At 42.2% G+C, this 20,000-nt stretch overlaps 1 protein-coding gene across 2 annotated transcripts in view; it reads left to right on the forward strand.

The window, feature by feature from the left end:
- LOC122246565 (guanine nucleotide exchange factor DBS-like) overlaps positions 1–20,000 on the forward strand; it is a 361,752-nt gene that overhangs the window by 292,568 nt on the left and 49,184 nt on the right. The gene's annotated exons all lie outside the window — the stretch shown is intronic.

Below are 20,000 nucleotides of genomic sequence, written 5' to 3' on the forward strand. Positions count from 1 at the left end.
CCTTCTCCCTACACCCTTACCCTTATGCTGTCTTACCCTTATCCTTTTCCCTACACTCTTACCCTTATGCTGTCTCACCCTTATTCTTTTCCCTACACCCTTACCCTTATGCTGCCTCAACCTTATCCTTCTCCCTACACCCTCCCTACAGCCTTCGAGAAAGGGAGCCTCGCACGTGCTTCTTATTGGACAAACGAAGGCGAGATGAATGGGCGGGAGTTTCTATTTACATAAAACGGAAACAAAACTAAAAAAAGAGAACGTACATTTTTTGTTTTTGTTTTTTTTCGCTGGAGTATGACGTACAAGGAAATGGAGATGATATGAGAAAGGGGAAGGGAGAGGGAAGGAGGATAAAGGCAGCGGGGAGAGAAGGGATAGAATGAGAGGGAAAGGGGAGGGAAGGGGAATGAGAAAGGAAACTGAAAAAAAACACAAGATGGAAACAAAAGGAGGAAATGATTTAGATTTTTCAGAAAGAATAGAGAGAAAGAGAGAGAGAGAAAAAATAAACATTGATTAAACTGGATACATGTGTGTGGTTGGAAATGTATTTTGTATTTATGAATATCGATAGATAGGTATATATATATGTGTGTGTATGTGTGCTTATAGATAGAAAGATAAATAAAATATATACAAACACCCACATACAAACAAAAACAAACAAACACACGAACACAACCAAGATAAAAATGTCCCCCCGAAACGAAAGAAAATGCGGCAGAAAGAATGTTCGGAGGAAGACAAAGCGATAGGCCGTCGTGCTCTCTCCTGGAGGAGGCTTTGTAGCTGCGCCTAAAGGGACTGTCTGACCCACATCAGCTGCCGGGATGTGGGCGCGGGCGGGATCCTGGGAAGGGAGGGACCCAGGGTGGATTCAGGGGGGTGGGGTGGGGTGGGAGTGGGGGTGTTGGGGTGAAGTAGTAAGCATAAGGATTTAGTTTTCTCCATCTTCTTTCGTGTAATTACTATAGTGTATTCTTCCTTGCTGTACTTTTATATTCGTATTATATACTTTTTCCTCTTGTCATTGCTCCTTTGTTATGTATCTATTTACTTAATCGATTATTACCCTTTATTCACTCGTTTATCATCCTTCTTGCGGCCAGAGGCTTAACTTTTTATCAATTATTAATTTTCATCAAGATTATTTTTTTTACCTGATCGTCTTCCCAGGCTAATTATGATCGCTTAACTTTGCAACGTTGTTCCTTATTTTTTTTTACTTCTACGTTTTTTAGTGAGGGAGGGAAGGAAGAAAGGAGGGAGAGGGAAGGAAGGAAGGAAGGAAGGAAGGAAGGAAGGAAGGAAGGAAGGAAGGAAGGAAGGAAGGAAGGAAGGAAGGAAGGAAGGAAGGAAGGAAGAGAGAGAGAGAGAGAGAGAGAGAGAGAGAGAGAGAGAGAGAGAGAGAGAGAGAGAGAGAGAGAGAGAGAGAGAGAGAGAGGGTGTATTACAATTAAGTTTGTCCGCACGCTTTTTCCCGCACTCATATACTGTATATAACTTAGAAATATACATGTAGTAAGCCTTAGACATGCACTACACTGCAGCTTATATCCACGCCTGTCGCAGACCAACAAAGGCATATTGTCAAGTGTGAGGCATACACACAACAGCGATTTGAACCCCTCGCATCACGACGCATTCATTAATCGCAGATCTCCTGAGCATCCGGAAATTTGATACGTTTATTCCCGGCCATATTCTCTCCCACATCTTTTCCCTCTCCCTCTGACGCATCCCCTCCCTCTCTCTCTCTCTCTCTCTCTCTCTCTCTCTCTCTCTCTCTCTCCTCTCTCTCTCTCTCTCTCTCTCTCTCTCTCTCTCTCTCTCTCTCTCTCTCCCTCTCCCTCTGTCCCTCTCTCCTCTCCCTCTCCTCTCCCTCTCTCTCCCTCTCCCTCTCCTCTCTCTCCCTCTCCCTCCCCTCCCTCTCCCTCTCCCTCCCCCTCTCCCTCTCCCTCCCTCTCCCCCTCCCCCTCTCTCTCTCTCCCTCTCTCTCTCTCTCTCTCTCTCTCTCTCTCTCTCTCTCTCTCTCTCTCTCTCTCTCTCTCTCTCTCTCTCTCTCTCTCTCTCTCTCTCTCCCTCCTCCCTCCCTCCCTCCCTCCCTCCCTCCATCCCTCCATCCCCCCCCCCCCTTTCTCCCCCTCTCCTTCCATGCCTAACCTCTCTCTCCCTCTCTCCCTCCCTCCATCCCACCCTGTCTCTCTCCCTCTCTCTCCCTCCATCCCTCCCTCGCTCTGTGACGGATGGCGTCTCGGAGTCTGTGTAATTGGCTTTTACGATCGCCTCCCATAGTATTATAGTTGTTGCGGGGAATGTCATTAGCATGCGTTATCCTTTCAGTTCGTTAGAGAGTGGAAGTTGCGTGGTTTTCATGTTTGGGGAGAAAGCGTTTTGTCTTTTTTTTTTTTTTTAACTATTATTGTCGGTGATTTACTTACGTTTACGTATTTGTACAGGGAGATCGAAGGCGCTTTTACTGATTGGATGTCATTTAAAAAGCTTTGAACTTGGATATCAGCTTCTGACTAAGAACATTCATGAATCTCGTGTTTTGTTTTGTTTCTCTTGTGAATTTGTATGATACGAGATATACGGTATATATATATATATATATATATATATATATATATATATATATATATATATATATAATATATATATATATATATATATATATATGTATATCTATATATGTATATATATATATGTATATATATATATATATCTGATATATACATATATATATATCTGATATATATACATATATAATGTGTATATATATATATATATATATATATATATATATATATATATTTTTATTTTTTTTTTTTTTTTTTTTTTTTTTTTTTTTTTTTTTTTTTTTTTTTTTTGCCTCTTCTGTATAAATGTATACATACTGTAATGTCCGAATAACTGCAATAGCGTTCCAGCGCCCTGTATGATTAAGAGGCTAATGTACAGTAAGCTAACATCCCCATATATCAGTGAATTGGCATTTTCCCCAAAGTTACGACCGCGTTTTCATAACCATTTCCCTCATTTCATATTGAAAGGCAATCCGCTATCCGCTATCCCAGGGCAGCCATAACCCTTCCCCCTCCCCCCTCCCCCCTCCCCCCTCCCTCTCCAACCTCCCCTAAAGCAAAGGCATTTCTTATTCACCAATGGTTTATTCATTAGAATAGAGGAGAGGGTATCCCGTTTGCATAAGTATTTATTTATAGTTTCCCTTGCATCAGTTATGCAAGATGAGGTTTTGAGGGGAGGGCGGAGGGGAGAGGCAGACTAATGGATTTACCAAACCTTTTTTCGTGATTATGAAAAAAAAAAGAAAAAAAAAAAATCTTCGGCCAGGTGTAATACCAGCGGCAAGAGGATCGCATCCTGTGTGTTGAGGAGTCTAAATGCCACCAGGTGAGCCTCATACCTGGGAGAGAATGAGGAGAAAGGAAGGTGTCTTGGCGAAACAAAGCGGCCTCATCTTCATAATGACATCATGGGCAGGGAGGAGAGACCTGGGCTGCGGGTGCCATTATGCACGGCAAAAGATGCTGCAAGGACCTCCCCGCCCGTAGGGAGGAGCCTCGGGCGTCTGGGGCTTGTGGTTCCCCGGGGCACAGGCAGGGGGGGGGGGCGGTTATGAAAGCTCTCTGTCCGTTCCTGTTTTGGACATGTTGCAGTATTCACGTCGCAGCTGGTGTTTACCCTCTAGCTCTCGTTTTCCTTTCATTTTAGGCTCCTCAAAGATGCATGTTCACGTATCTCTCGGGCCGTGCGCGCGTGGGCCTTTGACGCTGCCCTTTTTTATGCTGCTTTTTTTTTTCTCTCGCTCTTTTTGCTCACCTTTACACTCTTGGAGAACATTTTTGTTGTTCGTTTGTTGACTTTCATCAAGGAAGCACCTTTGACTTTCCCTCTTCTTCTCTTCCGCTGCTTTGACTGCTCAGATCCTGCCTTCGCCATGCTTTAAAGCTGGAATATTGAAGGGGAAAATCTCGTTACTTCTGTAATCCGATTTCGCTTTGTTCGGTAACGGAATTAAGGATTTGGTCTTTTGTCTTTTTTTCATGATATTTGGTATAGCTTAACAAATATATCTAACATCAGCATTCCACTTTTTAATTTGTTTACAGATGTACAGTGTGTGTGATTATGATTATGATTTGTCTCCCGTTGATGTCTCTTGTGACCTAATTAACTTGCATGGTGTATTAAAAAAATGTATGTGTGTATTCGTGTAAGTGCGTGTTTCTTTGGTGCCATTGTGAGTATGTTTGGTATATGTATATGTTTATTATTATAGTATGTACATGCAAACATGTAAACAAGTACTTCAGTTGATAGTTACATTTTTGTGTATGATATTCATTGAATTATTTAACTGAGGTGTATTTTCAAATATTATTCATGGTACCAAAAATTAGTTGCTTTCTTTTTTATATACTGTACATATTTTATACAATCTTGGGTTCGGGATAAATGCTTTTTTGATGTTTATTAGTGCTGTTGCTGTTGTTGTATTCAATGTTTTGTTTTTATTGTTGTTTTAACAGATCAGTTTATGGTTACATTTCTTAAAACCTGATTATGCTCGCGTATGCCTCACCCGAGAGGCATCCATAAAATATCCCATATTTTTTATCATGCTTTCATTTCTCCATTGTATAAACCCCGTTATATCCCTTTTCCCCATCTCCTTAACCTCTCCTCCTCCCTATCCCCTTTTCACGCTTCCTCTTCACCTTCCTTTTCCCCTCTCCTCCTTCCCGTCTTCTCTTCCCCTATCCTTCCCCTCTTCCCCTCCCCTTCCCCACTTCCCCTCCTCTTCCCCTCTTCCCCTCCCCTCCCCATCCCTTAATTCAGCCCTCCCCCCCCGAAAGGCTTCCATTAAGTCTCATTCTCATTTTTTTTTCTGTTATCCTTTTGTCTGTGTGATATATGCAGCCTCCCTTTGTCTTTGGGCATTTCACATCTTCGTGTCTGGGATCGAACTCTTTAAAACAGCTGACTTGGGGTGATCAACGCTCTTTGGGCCTTTTCGGATTTTTGCTTTCTCTTCTTACTTCCCGAGTTTTCCATTGTTTATGTCTTTTTTCTTCTTTCTTCTCTCTCTGTTCCTCGCTCGATGTAATGTGTTCTGGTTCTCTCTCTCTCTCTCTCTCTCTCTCTCTCTCTCTCTCTCTCTCTCTCTCTCTCTCTCTCTCTCTCTCTCTCTCTCTCTCTCTCTCTCTCTCTCTCTCTCTCTCTCTTTCTCTCCCTTTGTTGGTTCTTTTGCTCTTTTTTTTTACTTTATACGAACTCTCTCTTTCTCTTTCTCTCTGTGTAACTGATACGTATTTTGTCTTCTTTCTACCGCTCCCTTCCCCTTCATCCTGCATTATTTTTTATCTTTTGTTTTCTGCTTTTTACCTTTCTCTCGTTCACTGATACAGCCCTTTCTCATTCTTTACACCCCTCTGCCCTCCTCCTCTTCCCAGGGAATCCGGTGTTGATGATGTAAGGTTTCGAATGATTTATAATTATTATCGCCACCACCACTATTGCAATCATCATCATTTTCATTTATTTATCTATTTATGTATTTCAGGGCTATCAATAGAGCTTACTTACCCGTATTTTGTCGCATTTTGACTACCGTTTTTTTCATCTCTCGTTATATGTGTTGTTTCGTAGAATCATTTGTTTTTAAATTAATGGATTCCTTTCTCTATTTCATATTTATTTTCCTTTACCTCTGACACCTATTTCTAGTATCTTGATCTTTAAAGAGTTTAAAAGATCAACTCTGCTTAATGAATTGGAGTGCCTGTGCTGTCCTTTGACCTATTTTGTGTGCCAGACTCCACGGATTTGACCTGATTTAACCCCTAGGAGAAGCCGAAGATGAAATACCATAGCATGCAACGTTTTTATGAGATGCAGGAACGTGAAAGCTGTTCAGGGAGAACTTGGTTATGTATGTTTTATATTTTAAAGTTTCATTTTTTTATAGTTTCGTTTTGTTTTCGGTTGCAATGTGTGAAAATAATTAACGAAAAAAATATTGCAACGTTGCTCCATAAGTCATAGTAAATATATCGAAAATGAAAAAAAAAAAAAAAAAAAAAGTGAAAATGCAAGAGTGGCATAGAAATGCGGAACACCTGCCAGGTAACCAGATGCGCCGCCAACCAGTAAGCTCCGTTTTAAGGTCTTTCACGGCGAGCTCATTGGGGCTGCTCGATTTCAGAGATCACACACAGGTATGCAGGTATAAGTGTAAGTGTATATATATATATATATATATATATATATATATATATATATATATATATATATATATATATATATATACACACATATATATACATACGTATATGTGTGTGTGTATGAATGTATGTATGTATTTATTTATGTATGTATGTATCAATACATTTAGTTTCTCCCTCCGTCTCCCCTCACCCACTCTCCTGTCCCTCCCCTTTCCTTCCCACCCTCCTGTCCTTCCCTTCATCTATCCCTCCCCTTTCCCTCCCTCCCTCCTCCCTCTTCTACCCCTTCCTCCTCCCTCTCTTCTACCCCTCCCTCCTCCCTCTCTTCTACCCCTCCCTCCTCCCTCTCTTCTACCCCTCCTTTTATCCTAGTCGCTCTCCCTGGTTGCACGAAGTCTGATCCCCGTTACGTCACGTTATCAACAATGACCGAAGTGCCGCATTCTCTTCCACGTTTTTCCTTGTGTGTTAAGTCTAATCCCGCGCAAGGGGAGCAGGTGTCGGGCCTTTAGATGTCAGTAACATTTACAGAGGACATCTGTCACACCTGAAGCTGACGGGATCTTAGGCTGGTGTCAAAAGGGCTGCGGGATCGGAGCTGCGGTGAATTCCCTGCGTGGTTATCCTGTCCTCTGTCCTAGTTCTTTGAGTTTTTTTTCTTTTCTTTTTCTCTTTTTTTTTTACCTCCGGCACACGAGGCCTTTGAAAAGAAAACAAGGGAATTGACGCTGCGAAACTCCCTGCAGGCCGAGATCCGGGATTAGACCAGAGCCGCGAGTGTCACCGGGATGACGGCCTATCTGCTCTCCAATACCCCCCCTCCCTCCCCCTCTTTCCCTCCTTCCTCCCTTCCGTCTTCTTTCCCCTCTTCCTCTTACCCCTCCCCTTGCTCATTCCCTCCTCTTTTTCCTCCTTTTCCTCCTCCCCTTCCCTCCTCTTCTCCTCTTCCCCCCCTCCTTCCTCTTCTCCTCTCCCCCCCTCCCTCCTTCTGTCCCCTTCTCTCCCTCCCGTGTCACCCCTCCTCTCTCTTCCCCTTCCTTCCTCTCCCTCCTCCTGCCCTGTCTCTCTCCTCTTCTTCCCCCTCCCCTTTTCCCATCCTCCTTCCCTCCCCCCCCTCCCCCTCGGAGGTAGCGGGACAGAAGCTTCCAGAGTTCGACTGGGATATTTCCCCCCTCGAACGTGATCATTCCTCAGCCGGGCCGTCGCTCGAGTGTCCTCGTCTATTCACGCTGGACAGAAGGAGTCTCGTTCAATCTTGATTTATGTTATGCTGTTTAGGAATTTAAAAGAGACGTGTTAATGCCCTTGGTCGTCGTCTTATGTTTTTGTTGTTGTTATTACTATTGTTATTCGTAGATATTCGTGGTTGTATTCTTGTGGTTTTTGGTTTGTTTGTTGTTGTTTTCTCAAACTCGCAAGCTAGGCTTTGATTAAAGGCATGTAAATAGTCGTGGTTGTGATATGGTGTTTTTTTATGATTGTTGTTGACTCAACCTTGCAAGCTTGCAGTATGTATCAGTTGAGGGGACGGATAGCGTGGACGTGACGTGGCGTGCGGGTAACAGGATGCCTAGAAGACTCAAGGTCGGGTAATGTATCGTTCTGAGGCGTAGTGTGATACGATACTTCTGAAGATTTTAATGTTGTCGCGAATTCAGTTATCGGCGCGAATCTGGGGTCACCTCATTTCATACGACGCCATTCAGTTTAATTATCATTCGAACGGGATCTGGAAAGTTCTGTGGAGCGAGGAACCAATTAATGACCGAATTCGTCAGGATATTGCATAACTTGGCCAAGAATTCGTGGCGTTGCTTGCTGCTTGGAGTTCGCGGCGCTTTCTTCCGGCCAGCGGCATCCCGGGGCGAGTGGCGGCGCGTGATAGCGAGGCCGCAGGAGGTGCCGAGTGTCGGTGTCGCATGACGGCCGAATGACGTGACACGCCGCGAACTTCCGACACGCTGCGTATCCTTGGCGAAACCTCTTTCTCTCTCTCTCTCTCTCTCTCTCTCTCTCTCTCTCTCTCTCTCTCTCTCTCTCTCTCTCTCTCTCTCTCTCTCTCTCTCTCTCTCTCTCTCTCTCTCTCTCTCTCTCTCCCTCTCCCCCTCCCTCCCTCCCTCCCCCCCTCCCCCCCCCCCCCCCCCCCCCCCCGCTTGCGTTTTGATTAACCTTCGCGATATCGTGTACATCCTTCCCTCTCATGTGTACATTTCTCCTGTGTTTTGTGTATATCCTCGCCCTTGTGTACATTTTCACTTACTCGTGTGCACGCTTTACCCCAGGCATGTGTACACTTCCAGTGCTTGTACACTGTTCCCTACACACGCGTTCCTCAAGTGCATTAATGATTACTTACTGATTATAGTATTACAGCTTATTCGATAGATTTTTAGAATTGTTATTTTGTGTAGGATCAGCTGTTTTTTCGCTTACCCCTTACGTTACTGGCTTTAATGTTTTAGCTTTAAAATTCTCTCTATTATTTTTTCAGGATTTCTATTACATGGAGATAGCGTTTCTGTTTTGGCTTTATCTGTGATCGAGTTTTTTATTTTTTATTTTTTATTTGTTATTTTATTTATTTATTTATTTATTTATATTTTTGTGAATGGGACTATGTTGTGACTCGAGAAAGGTTTGTGTGTGTGTGTGTGTGTTGAGTAGGAGGGGAGGGGGGGTGGGAGGGGGCTGTTGTGTGAGTGGCGCTAGGATCAGGTGTTGCATGAAGTGACATTGCAATATTGACCCATATATATACATATGGCGTGATTGTGCTTTGGAAAAGAGAATTCTATTGAGAGGAATTTATAGTATTTTTTGTAAGCCTATTGGTATTGTCTGTTTAACTGTTGTTCAGGAAATAGCAAATAGTAAATATTAGATAGTATCTTCCACCCCTATTTTTTTTAATACTCTCAGCACCGGAAGATTAAATATTTTTCCTATGGTATTTTCGAGGCAGCGAGAATAGAAAAAAAAATATTTTGACCAGTGAAACGCGAGCCTTTTGGACAACTATCTGTTTTGTTAATTTTATTTTATTTTCTATTGGTTTGAATGCACTTTATATGTATATATATACATATACATACACATATATTCACACACACACACATACACACACACATATACACATACACATACACATACACATACACATACACATACACATACATACATACATACATACATATACACATATACACATATATACATGCATAGATACATACATACATACATACATACATACATACATACATACATACATGCATACATACATGCCTGCATAACACATACATGTACCACACACACACACAGATAGAGAGAGAGAGAGATAGAGAGAGAGAGAGAGAGAGAGAGAGAGAGAGAGAGAGAGAGAGAGAGAGAGAGAGAGAGAGATATGCATTGCAATTGACCTGTATTTGGTAATCAATCGAGCGAGTACCTCCTTCGTACCAGGGTTCGATAATTTACCGCAGAATGGAGTCCGGAGCGTCGACGGACAGGTCCAGAGGCTCCCAAGGGATCAGGACATGAGTTGTCGATGCATTTGAATAATTCGCAAGTAAACACATTATATTGAAGGGAATGTGGGCATTGTGGGGGCCAGTTTCAGGTTGTGTTGGCAGTCTTGCTGTGTGTGTGTGTCAGTGTGTGGGAACTCGAAGTAATTTGGGTGAAGTTGCAGAGCAAATATGTAAAAGGAAGTGGGACACAGGTGGATCATATGATTACGTGTGTGCTTAGTCATAAGTGTATATGCTTGCTGGAGCCCTAATGTTTCGTATCAGGCTACTTTAACAGATGTATTTGCAAAAAACTACAGGTGTCTACACTGAAATAAGCATATTAGTGGAAGATCACACTTATGTAGAGGAAGGATATTGCAAGACTGTAGAATCTGGCAACATATTACGCGGGACACATATTTGCGGGACAACAAACTTGCTGGGCGGTTCAGTTTATAGAGGTCGTAACTACGAAGGCCAGCGTTGAAATTAAGGTCGCTTTGCCGCAGAGCCGGTGCTGGATAAGGTTATGTTATTGGGTAATTATGCTCCTTAAATCACGTTTTTAAACAATACGAACGATCAATACAAAACCACCTTTAAGCTCCTACCCGTAACGATGGAAAGTATTGTCATTGTAAAATAGGGCTTGTCCTCTCGATTGATCGTGTTGGTACTGTGTATGCCACTATATAGCACAGAGGAATGTGCTGTTTTCTTAATCACTCGTAAGCAGACCTCTTTCGCTCTCACCACCGAAGTTATCTATGGCTCACCCCTTAGAATTATGAAGTATTTCATGAGCATATTGATAGAAATGTGTGGATGTACTTAAAGTTGTCCTTACACATTACCGTATATTTTACCTGAATGCAATACACACAAATGGAACACACAGACTTATTTTAGAGAAAGCATTGCGTGCACAACGGACCACAAGCAGGTTACATAACCGCGTCCACTGGCCACCAATCGGACATGTGAGGACCGACGGCGCCCGGGGCTTAAGGGTATCACCTGTCAGTGTTCTCAGGGGCGGGGAGTGAGCCAACACCTAGGGTTTTTTGTCTTCTTTCGAAGGACCTGTCACGGAGGACCTGTCAAGGAGGTCCTGCTGCGGTGTGTTTTGTGGGGCTTTGAAGGAAGCGGGAGATGTGATCCTTTCGTGTTCTGGACTGGATATGTGAAATTGCAGAAACGGAATGTGTTTCGTACCGAAGGTCTTTGTATGTGTGCCTTTGGTCAAATAGGATTTGCTACATCCGTCGTTATTTGCTCCCTTGATACCAATAAACTTTATTATTTGTGTGTGCAAGATTGCAACACCTCACCTTAAAGAACGATTGCTTCTCGGGAATTCTCTCTGAATCACTCCCCGTAATCGCCCACAACGAGCTGTAAATTCCCAAACAACATATCAACCACGAGATCTTGTGGGTCTCTTTTCATCTGAGTACCTTTGCGAGAGGGAGAGGCAATTGTCTCCATATGGGATTATTCCTTTTATCAACTTGCAACCATATTCTCCTTCTCGAATGGCAATTGCATGAGCGAGTATCTAAATCGAGGTTGGACCGAAATGCAACCTGCATGGCATGAAGTAGGTGCTCCACTTATGACACGACCTTGGTATTGTTGGTGGATTTACAACGTTTGTATTAATTAAATCATACATTAGACATAGAAATTCATTATGTATGAATTTACATTCGTTAATGATGTTATTATTCAATGTTGAATACATTATTTTCTCAGAGTGATTCATAATAAAATCCCCCTTTCCCTTTTCTTTGTCTCGCCTGCGTCACCTCATGCAATGTTGCACGATTCGGTAGTACTTGCGATGAATATTGCAACGGGCGAAATCATCGATTTCCTTGTCGCTTCATGTCATAGTCGCAATGTCGGTGAGACGACCAGTGTATAGTGAGTACTGACAAGGGCGTTAGTAGCAGCGTTGAGAAAGGCTGCATGAGGCAGAGTATGAGTGTGGATGAAGGGTGTGTGTGTGTGAGTGTGTTAATTCATTCAGCCATCTGTGAAGACACTTGCGAGGGCGTTAAGGTATAGCCATGTCCTCTTTACTTTGCTAAAAGATATCCTTATTATTCTGCAAGAGTAAGAGTATAGGATATCTTTCCCCCCCCTCTCCCTCTCCCTTCCCCCCCTATTCTCTCTCTCTCTCTCTCTCTCTCTCTCTCTCTCTCTCTCTCTCTCTCTCTCTCTCTCTCTCTCTCTCTCTCTCTCTCTCTCTCTCTCTCTCTCTCTCTCTCTCTCTCTCTCTCTCTCTCTGCCTTTCCTCCCTCAATCCCCTGTGTGTATATGTGTACATTTGAGTGTGTGTGTGTGTGTGTGTGTGTGTGTGTGTGTGTGTGTGTGTGTGTGTGTGTGTGTGTGTGTGTGTGTGTGTGTGTGTGTGTGTGTGTGTATGTGATTTCCCTTGTCAGATTATCATGTACCGATATCTTTGTTTGTAGTGTTTACTGATGTTTATCAATAGCAAAATTACTCATCACACGTACAATACAGTGTACAATATGTGTATATGTGTAAAAGTGTCTAATCGCATGTAAGAGAGAGAAAGGAAAGGGCAGAGACAGGCACGTGAGGAGAGACCCTATAAACGACATTTCCGCTTCGACGAAAGAAAGCTTAATATATCTTTGTTGTCAGAAAAATGCCGGCGCTCCCTCAGATACTAATGTCCAGTCAAGGAGATGTTTCCTTGTGGAGGACGATGGCATTTGGTAGCCCCCTCCCCCCCTCTCCTCTTTCTTTCTATCCCTTTTGCTCTCTCTCTCTGTCTATCTCTATCTCTCTCTCTCTCTCTCTCTCTCTCTCTCTCTCTCTCTCTCTCTCTCTCTCTCTCTCTCTCTCTCTCTCTCTCTCTCTCTCTCTCTCTCTCTCTCTCTCTCTCTCTCTCTCTCTCTCCCTCCCCCTCCCTCTCCCTCTCCCTCTCCCTCTCCCTCTCCCTCCCTCCTCCCTCCCTCCTCCCTCCCTCCTCCCTCCTCCCTCCCCCCTCTCTCCGTCCATCTCTCTCCTCTCTGACTCTTCTCTCTTCTCTTTCTTTCCTCTCTGACTCTTCTCTCTCTCTCCTCTCTCCTTTCTCGTCTCCCTGTTTCTCATTTTCTTCCTTCCATATTCAAACTCCCTTCTCGCACTCACTCTTTCCCATTATTTCCATCTCCCTCATTCCTTCGCCACACACCCTATTATGCTTGCGTCCTTCCCTTCCCTTCCCACCGCCAGCCATATCGCCGTGAGATAAGAGCTTTAGACTTCTCGTTGAATATTCCTCGCCGGAAAAAGGAAAGTTTTGACACCACGTTCCTTCCCTAAATGTGTTGCTGGAGAGAGTTTGGACGTCTGGGCACGCTCGCCTTCGGACGCACGTGTGACAAAGAGCTGTGTAATTATTTTATATATGGTGCAGAAGAAGATGTAGTTACGTTATATCCTAAGTTTGCAGTGGAATGTTACGTTATGAGCATGTATCAAAATAAGCGACATCAAAAGATCACCCACGCCTGCGCAGTTGGCCAGAATGTTGAAAAAAAAAGAATTAAACTAAAAAGAAAATCAACAAACCTGCGCCTTCCGGCTACGTTCACGTCCGCCATACAATCTGAAAGCAAATTACCTCGGATGCTGATGCCTTCGATAGAGCAAGAACTTCATGGGAACGCTGAAGAGGAAGAAAGGGACGAAGAGGAAGAGGATGAAATGACAAACATTTTGGAAACCAGGTAGAGAAAAGCGGGGAAATAGAGAATATATGGAAGAATAAAAAGGTACATTCGTGCAACAGGAATCGTGGATATACATATAGAAACGATATCAGACGCCATCGTGTAATTCAGCCAAGACGGAGATGAGAATAAGAGGAATGTTATTATAGATACAAATAGACTAATGTATGAGGTTATCAGATAACGAGAAGTCACATGAGAAATCCCGGATGTCTGTACCATGTTAGACAGTGTAGCATAATTCATAAGGTCAAGAAGTGGCCTACAGTGAGGAAGCGAGAGCGTCGACACATCACCAAACTTCATAAACAAGATTGAAGGAGCAGACGTGGGTTCTTTTGTCGGGCCCTGTTTGTATTCTGATGGAGGAGGAGGTGACGAGGACGAGGCTTTGGAGAAGGAGGGAGGTGAAGGAAGACGGGGGGAGGAGGAAGAGATGATGATGAAGACGAAGAAGGAGAAGAGGCAAAGGAAAATAGTGAAGAGATGAGAGTGGAATTATAGACGAGAGAAAGAGGGAGATAGATTTATTAAAAAGAAAATGAGCGAATTATTTTTTATTTTGTAACGATTTCTCTTTTATAATCATTTTATCTATTTATTTTCTTTTATTTTTTATTTTATTCTATTTATTTTTTTGACCCGCTGTCGGACGGTTTCAAAGACGTCAAGATGGCTGCCGGTACAAATGGTTACTGATCTGCCTCTCCTTCAGCAGAGTCCATCGCGAGCTAAAACATAGTGGTCACTGTCGAGGGAGCAAATTGCCCATGGTACAAAGACATTTATTTCGTTTCGAATTTGTTTCCTTCGAATCGGGGCGATGTCTTTGACAGTTCGAAGATCGTACGGAACGAATCACAGGCATCAAGTTTAGAAGCAATTAAAATTAAGATACAGAGAGATCACAAAGTCATTTAGAAAATCCCGTGGAAAAAATGGACCACGCCATTTCCATCTTTTCCTTGCGAAGTATAAATAACGAAAGAGTGTTTCACTGGTCACGCCCCTTGCATAATAACTTTTCAAAAGAAAACGGAGTGTGCCTAGTTAACATAGACATACAAGTTAAGGCTTCCTGAGCTTGTGGAAATGCCGCAGCGTTCCTTATAGAGCCAGAAGGAATTCTATCTCTCTCTCTCTCTCTCTCTCTCTCTCTCTCTCTCTCTCTCTCTCTCTCTCTCTCTCTCTCTCTCTCTCTCTCTCTCTCTCTCTCTCTCTCTCTCTCTCACTCACTCACTCACTCACTCACCATCTCTCCCTTCTTTTCTCTCCCGTTCTCTTCTTTCTCTATATCCTCCTCGTCCTTCTCTGTCTCCTCCCTCCCTCCCTCAGCCCAAAACTCCCGTGGCATTATTCTTCTATTTTATTCTCTTAACCCCCCTCCCCCCACTTCCCCCCTCCTCTTAGACCCTCTTGGGGGAACCTCTTGGAAGGTATTGAGGAATTCCTTAAAAGCCTTCAGGAAGTCTCCTCCCGGCCACTTCCTTTAGAAAATCTCCCAAGTCCCTTTTGTGTTGGAGACGATTGCAGGTGTTGTGCTGACCCGACCAGGTGAGGGAGACGTAAGAAAATGTCTCTGAAAAAAAATGTAGAGAAACTGCTGAATGTAAAGTCAGTATATTATTCTAAGGACGTTGATTATGTTAATTATGGAGGTATTGCTTACGTTTGCCATATTAGAAGAGACTATCAATACCATCGTGACGTAATTATCACCATAGCTATTGTTGGGATTATAGCGTCGTTGCTGAAATATCTTAATAACATAAATATAAAATCCTATCTTGCAAAAAAACAGCAAACAATAACGTGTAAACACCGTAAATTTGACGTAGACTACGGAAAATTGGAGGGCGGAAAGTTAGACAGGTTTCAGGTTATTAAAGCGAAATGTTTATATTCTAGAGTGGAAAAGGGGGAGGTGGGAGGGAGAGATGAAGGCAGAGGGACGACGGTAGGGGGGATGGTAGGTGGGGGTAACAGCGTGGGAGGCCAAGCGAGCGCGGGGATAAATATGAACCTTACTAATGGGCCAATTTGCCGTATATTTCCCCAGTTCGCACTTTAATCTGAGCTTGACATGGAAGTAACACTTATTGGGAGTGATATTTTTGCAGGGGAAAAGTGGGGTAGAAATGGAACGGTAGGGGAGGAAGGAGGCAAATACAAAGAAAGAGGAAAGGAAAGAAATGATCTTAAATAAAACTAGAAATATATCTAGAACGAGATCAAGGAAAGGGAAGCAGAGATGCTGCACGTTAAGATACGACACATGTGCCTGTTTCTCCCTCTGTGGAAACTTTGCATATCAACCTTTCTTAGAAAGATATCAAGTTTTATCCCTCACGACACCTCGTAAGAAGCATATCTCATCTCCGCGGTCGGATCACCGTTTTTCCCACCTTAAAAAAAAAAAAAAAAAAAAAAAAAAATGAACAGCCAGTCCTGATTAGGAATGGCCTAAGAGTCGTAAGAGATTTAAAAAAGAGAGGAAAATCGCCTTTCCTCCATCAGTTCGTAAGGCCCTTTCGTCCGTGGCCAGATTTCCCGGAGGCGAGGAAGCAGGAGGTAGAAGGTTCGGTTCCTAGATAGCTGGGCCTTCGGGGGTCGTTGTTTTTGTATTACTGTGGTTTCTTTTTAAACCATTACTATAACTAGTATTATTACTGTTATTGGTGCAGTTATTGTTATTGTCATGATGATAATGATGATAATTATAATTATTAATGAATTACTTATCTGATTGATTGATGCACTCGGTCATTCCCTCCCTCCCTCCCTCCCTCCCTCCCTTCGAAAGACACAATAAACACGTCTCGAAGAGTCGTTCATCCACACCGGATGACTCTGGTTATCCTGTGGTTATCCTTCCCTTCGGTGGTCGGATGAGAAACAGTTGTCTAGTGAGCTTATCATTAGACTTTACTAAGTCCTCGATGTTATGTTTTTTTTTCTGAAATCTTAAATGGAGGCGAGATTACAATGGATAATGCAATAGAGATTTCAACTTTATATATGTATATATATATATATATATATATATATATATATATATACATACATACATACATATATATATATATATATACATATATATATATATACATACATACATATATATATATATATACATACATACATATATATTATATATATATTATATATATATATATATACATATACACATATACACCACACACACAACACATATATATATATATATATATATATATATATATATATATATATATATATATATATGTGTGTGTGTGTGTGTGTGTGTGTGTGTGTGTGTGTGTGTGTGTGTGTGTGTATTGGTACGTTTTCTGATGACTTAGTATCTTCAATGCATTTCCAACTTCTGTGTTCTCGGTGATATTCTTTTCCTCACATATTTTAGATAAAGGTGATATTGCAACAGATAATCCAATAAAGACTTCGACTTGACATATGATCAATAAATCTCGCCGCGTGTTCTAATTACTGCCTTCAGTCGATTTCCAACTTCATATACGTCTTCTGAACATTTAGCTTCAGGATCCGACGAGAAAGTGTCTGCAATAAAACTGAAATATGAGATCTCGAGGAGTGGTGTCTTTCACGTGCAGGACTGAGCTCTCTTCCTTGGTTTCTTGCTGCATGACGTTGATACATGGTCTTGATATTGGTTAGTTTTTTCTTATTTGCTGCAGTTACCCCTGGGATATGGCTTCAGAGAAAATGTGGTATTGTCTCAGGGGTAGACTGTTTTATTTTAAATTGAGCTTTGCGCTATGTGGTTATTTTTAAAGGTGTTAGTATTTGTATTTATTAGTATACGTTCACATCCATTTATATATATTTTTTATCCGTATTTACATTGTTCAACACACATACAAACACACACACACACACACACACACACACACACACACACACACACACACACACACACACACACACACACACACACACACACACACACACACACACACACACACACACACACACACACACTCATTTGTGTGCGTGTGTGTTTTTTCCTATCAAATCACGCATCGCCACGTTATTGTTTTTCTCCTTCGTAAAGAAATAGGTTGCAGAGTCAAAGGTAGCACTGGCGGCTCTAGTCACCTGCAGCTAAGCGGGGCAAAAGGCTCGTGTTCCAGGAAGCGCAGGCGACTGGCTTTCTCAACGAAACCAGCTCGGCAGGATAGGTCGCATGAACGCACTCGACCCGGTGTGCAATTGCATGATGAAATTTGAGATTGATTTCAATATCGCTGACAGATTTTTTTTTTCAATGGCAGTGTGGGATATCATTGGAAATGCATGGTGTGTTGAAGGATATACGTAAATATATTATTCACAATTGCAATCACTTACAAGATACGGATTTTTGTGTTTATATATATAGCTGATGTATTTATTCCCATGTTGTATACTCGATATGAAAGACACGTCACCACGCATGATTTCACTCCCACTGCAGGATTTTCAATATATCTGCAATAGCTGTCTTCTATTTTTTAAAGGAATAAAGAAGCTTTTAGATAGCTTGTTAATTGCAATGGCTAGATGAGAGGTGGAAACTTCAGGGAGATGACGTTTTCCCGAAAACTCCTTTTATGCAAATGAAAACCGTAACAGAACGCTTCACCGAATATACGTTTCAATAACTCCTACCTTAGACCTAATCATGCATAAAAGAAATAGTCAGATATATATTTTGAAACTGAAATTGGCAAATCAAACTCCGTAAAATGGCTAGAAATATTAGCTAGCAGACACTACCTTCATTAAGCAGATGACAATTCAGAGCGCTTCATGTACGTGGAAAAGTCTGCGCAAGCTTCCGGATTTGAGGAAGTCTGACATTTCCGGTTAATTTTTTTTTTTTTTTTTTTTTTTTTTTTTTTTTTTTTTTTTTTTTGTGTGTGTATGTGTGTTTGTGTGTGTGTTTCTATGTTTCTGTGTGTATTTGTGTTAGTATTTTAGTGTGTGTTTATGAAAAGGTGTGGAATGAGATGGGAAGAACAAGATACACAATTGTAATGTGTGTTTGTTAGTTTGTGAGTGTGTGTCTGTTTGTTTGGTTGTGTATGTATGTTTGTTTGTGTTTGTATCTTTGTTTTTTGTGTGTTTATGTGTGTTAGTGCGCGTGTGTGTATAGTTTGTATTTGTAGTTCCTGCGTACATGTGTGTGTGTGTGTGTGTGTGTCTATGTATCTGTGTGTCATTGTGTCTGTCTGTGTTTGTAATTAAGGGCCTAATAGCAAGCATCTTCTTTAAAGAGGAACTTCGAGATGGATTTCCATTTACTTCAGAATCTTTTCTTAATTAAAACGTTTCGTGACAAGTGCCGAGCCAACAGAGATGTCGCCCTTCCCCCCTCTCTCTTTCCCTTTTTATTTCAAATTCGTGTTAATTAAGGATTGCTGCTATTCTTTATGTTTGTCTGGCTTTCTATCTTTATCTTTCTATTTCTCTCTCTCTCTCTCTCTCTCTCTCTCTCTCTCTCTCTCTCTCTCTCTATATATATATATATATATATATATATATATATATATATATATATATATATATATATATATTTCTCTCTCTCTCTTCCTCCCTCCCTCCATCCCTCCCCTTATTCCTTTTTTCAACCAATCATCATCCCTCCTTTCCTCTCCCTCCCTTCCTCCCTTCCTCCCTCTCTCCCACTTCCCCCCCCCCTCTACCCCCTCTCTACCCTCCCTACATCCTCAAATTGAACGTACGGCTCATATTCCCATAACATAGGAGGAACAGGGCTCGGACACCCAGGCAGTAAACCCCGCCTGACAAGATTCTTCCGAAAAGGAAATTACTTTTGTTGACAATATTTACTATTCCCTTCCACCCCCCCTACCCCCACCCCCTCTACCCTTTGGCCAGATGCCTCCTCACCCCAACCATCCCCCCCACCCCCTACCCCTTACCCTAGTTGGTGTGACGTCATTATGCCGGCTGGGCGGTGAGGGGAGAGATGGGGGAGGGGAAGGGAAGGAAAGGGAAGTAAGGTAACGTAAAATAAAGTAAAATAAGGGAAAGTAAAGTAAGTAAGGGAAAGAAAGGAAATGAAAGGAAAGAAGAGGAGGGGAGGAAAAGAAAAGAAAAAGAAAAAATGGAAAGGAAATGAAGGGAGGGAAGGAAAGGAAAAGAACATAATGGAAAAGAAAGGAAAGGGAAGAAAGGAAGGAGAGGAAAAGAAAAGGTATCGTGGCATTTGAGGTGATGTGCGAGAAGGCAACCTGAATCGTGTGCAGATCTACTCGCGTCCGGACGTCTGCATATATAAATCTGATTTAAATCTGTATTAAGATAAATGGACGAATATGATTACGCAAGTGCACATGCATGTACATGTACACACGGTGTACTTACCCTCCTCACACACACACACACACACACACACACACACACACACACACACACACACACACACACACACACACACACACACACACACACACACACAC

Source organism: Penaeus japonicus, unplaced genomic scaffold (genome assembly GCF_977035675.1).
Source record: "Penaeus japonicus unplaced genomic scaffold, GWHDUDI00000001_assembly GWHDUDI00000014, whole genome shotgun sequence".
Classification (NCBI taxonomy): Eukaryota; Metazoa; Arthropoda; class Malacostraca; order Decapoda; family Penaeidae; genus Penaeus; species Penaeus japonicus.